The sequence below is a fragment of the Poecilia formosa genome, unplaced genomic scaffold (assembly GCF_000485575.1).
Source record: "Poecilia formosa unplaced genomic scaffold, Poecilia_formosa-5.1.2 Scaffold217, whole genome shotgun sequence".
NCBI classification, from domain to species: domain Eukaryota; kingdom Metazoa; phylum Chordata; class Actinopteri; order Cyprinodontiformes; family Poeciliidae; genus Poecilia; species Poecilia formosa.
Window position 1 is genome coordinate 648,942 of NW_006800156.1, and position 3,128 is coordinate 652,069.

General features: G+C 37.0%; 1 long non-coding RNA gene across 1 annotated transcript; it reads right to left on the reverse strand.

The window, feature by feature from the left end:
- Positions 1–491: 491 nt before the first annotated feature.
- LOC107838158 (uncharacterized) lies at positions 492–2,952 on the reverse strand. Its single transcript, XR_001664211.1, has 2 exons — positions 2,777–2,952; positions 492–1,045 (listed from the first exon to the last, which is right to left on the reverse strand). It is a non-coding gene; the product is annotated as an uncharacterized LOC107838158 (long non-coding RNA).
- Positions 2,953–3,128: the final 176 nt, after the last annotated feature.

Here is a 3,128-nt window from a genome sequence, read left to right on the forward strand (position 1 = left end):
AGTAGCTGACGCCGATCTAAAGCACATTCAAGTTGAAATGCTTATTGAAACTATTGTGAAAAGAGTAACTTGAATTTGCATAAGTTACATTTAATTATGTAAACTCCTGTAATTGGAAAATACATGTACATGTTGATTATTTAGGCCTGTTTACACAGGCCAGGTGTATTGCAGATCCCCCCCCAGCTCAAGGAGTGGCTGAAGGGGTTAAGATGCATCACGGATTGTCTGGCTTCATGCTGACCAGACTGGCGAGCTAACCGTATTAGCGGATCCGGAGATACAACACCTATCATCTGTGCAAACTTCCGAACTGGTTGGAGATTCGGCCCAACAGTCTTCACTGATGGAACTGGATATTTATTTTTTTGTTTTTCCTTTCATCGTCAACAAAGACTGATTGACTTTCTTGGATTAAGGAACCATTTTGAACTCTAAATTGTGGACTAATTTGTATATATTGTAAATATCAATACAACTCACGGATTTTGCACCATCTACTTGTCTCTGTGTTTTACAATTTGCCGCCACCTCCAGCAGATGAACCTAGTTTTTAAGAAATCATTTGGATTGACTTTAATTTGGATTATTTCAAATCCTAATAAATCCTAGAATGTAACTCGGGTTACAATTTGAAACCACATATTTCTTTTCTTCTACTTCACAAGTATGAACTCTGCTTCTTTAAACTAAACCTGAAAGAAACCGAGAGGCAAAATATCAAAACCTTGATAGTTTGTAGAGAATGTGTTTAGTTGTTTTATGTTTTTTCTCCTGTTGCAGGTAAACCTGCATCATGTTATCAGACAAATACAATTAAACACAGTGACAAGCCCTAAGAGATCAAACAGTTCATACAGAAGATGTTATTAGGCAATATTAATAAATTACTAGAGAAAGAAATTTAAATGATTACTTTGACACAACAAGACGGTAAAACATTTAAATCAAATTTAAGTGGATAAGCTTCAGATTAGTTAAAAACGCACCTGGTCAGACGGATTTGGTTCTCGTCGTCTTCTCAGAGTCTCAGTTTCTGTCCAGCCTGCATGGATTACCTGTTTATGTCTGAGTGTCTCGATGACNCAGGAAACCATCCCATGAGGCCTGGAGGGTCAGACCACTGGTGTAGATCAAAGTATATCAATGTGTTTGATCGGCTTAGTCAAAACCTAGATTTAAATCCTAATGTGAATTTGAATCTTTACAAAAACTCTGAATCCAATCAGTTTGAATTAGTCAGTAAAAAAATAGAAGTAAATTTCTGTTTGTAGTTTTTTATATGTAAAGCTGGTAGAGATGTAACTGCAGATGGAGAATTTGAATCTAAATAATTTGATTTTTATTAGTAAAACATTTGAAACCACATATTTCTTTTCTTCTACTTCACAAGTATGAACTCTGCTTCTTTAAACTAAACCTGAAAGAAACCAAGAGGCAAAATATGAAAACCTTGACAGTTTGTAGAGAATGTGTTTAGTTGTTTTATGGTTTTTCTCCTGTTGCAGGTAAACCTGCATCATGTTATCAGACAAATATAATTAAACACAGTGACGAGCCCTAAGAGATCAAAAACTGTTCATATTCTTCGGCAATCTTAATAAATTAGTACAGAAAATACATTTAAATGATTACTTTCACACAACAAGAAGCTAAAACACGTTTTAGAATTAAATTTAACTGGATAAGCTTCAGATTTGACGCACCTGGTCAGACGGCTTTGGTTCTCGTGGTCTGCTCAGAGTTTCAGTCTCATCAAAGTTTCTGTCCAGCCTGCATGGATTACTTGTTTATGTCAGAATGACAGAAGAGCTTTTTGCATGTTTCGCCCAGGATCATGATTTACAGTGAGAAGGCAAACGTTTTCCAGCAGGGCCCTCCACCACACCTAGTTTATTCATCTTAAGCCTTGAGCCACAAAACACAAAGCATATGCAAAATTACTGCATATTCTGGATTTAGTGAGTTTTTCCATGAACTGCTAAAGTGTAGTTCCTGGAAATTTTCAAAACTAAATTTTGTGATAAAATATTGAAAAGAAGAATGTCAGTGGCTGGAAATAGTATGAACAAAATTTCAGCTTTTCAGCCCTTGTCTTAAAGATTTTAGTAAAATATTTCTGTAAATCAACGTTGAGGTCGACTAGAAGGGCATTAAAAACTTACAGAGCAAAAAAAGGAAAATCTAATCAAATTTTCCATTTGAATTGTTCCAAACTGCCTTTGGCCCGGTTCAGTACGAGTCCAGCAGCACGTTTTAAAGGTTTCTCCAAAATCCGGCCTTCTGGACGGACACGAGTTATGGCCACTTCCTGTTTTGTGGCGAAGAATTTGTGAGGACTTCCTGTAGCTGTTGGAACTTTGTGAACCGAGATACGGAGGAAACGGACTCCGTTAGCAAATAGATTACATGACTTTCTTGACCGGACTCTTGTCTAACTTGACCTCTGACCCCGTGAAGCCGATCCCTTGCTTGACAGTTTTCAATGCTTTTTAAATCCCTGAGAAACACACTGACCTCATGCTGCGTGAAATGAGTAGGAATTTAATGTATTTATGTAGAAAACCGTTTCATTTATCTTCTAAAAACATTCATATAATTTCCTGTAGTGGAAAATTACAGCATTTCCTGGTATATGTTTGTTTTCCTGGCAGGAAATTTACTTCAGGGAGTTTCTTTAAACCACCGTTTGCTATAAAATTTTAAAACAAGGGACACATTTAGCAGTAAATGTATTTATTTAAATCATTTCATTACCCAAAGAGCTAACTCTCACCCAGCTAACTCCTTCCTCTGACCCTGAACCAGAACTCTGTCCAATGTGTGCAGAGATTCCTAAACATATTCATATTTATTGCTTTACTTGCTTCTGTTGCTTCCACCAGTTTCCTTTTCACAGTCAAACTTCTCCATCAACTCTGTTCTCTGCTCTGCCTGTGCAGTTTACTTCTTCTACTGGGTTCAATATTAATCCTGTTTAGTTTGAGCACTGCTGCCCCCTAGTGGCAGCTTCTCTTTACTTCCCCAGAGGGTCGTCGTTTTGATAAGTGCTGCTGTAAAATGTTTTCTTTAGTTTCTGCTGAGCATAAAAAGCCATTTTTCTGGAATGATTACGAAACAACCAGCTG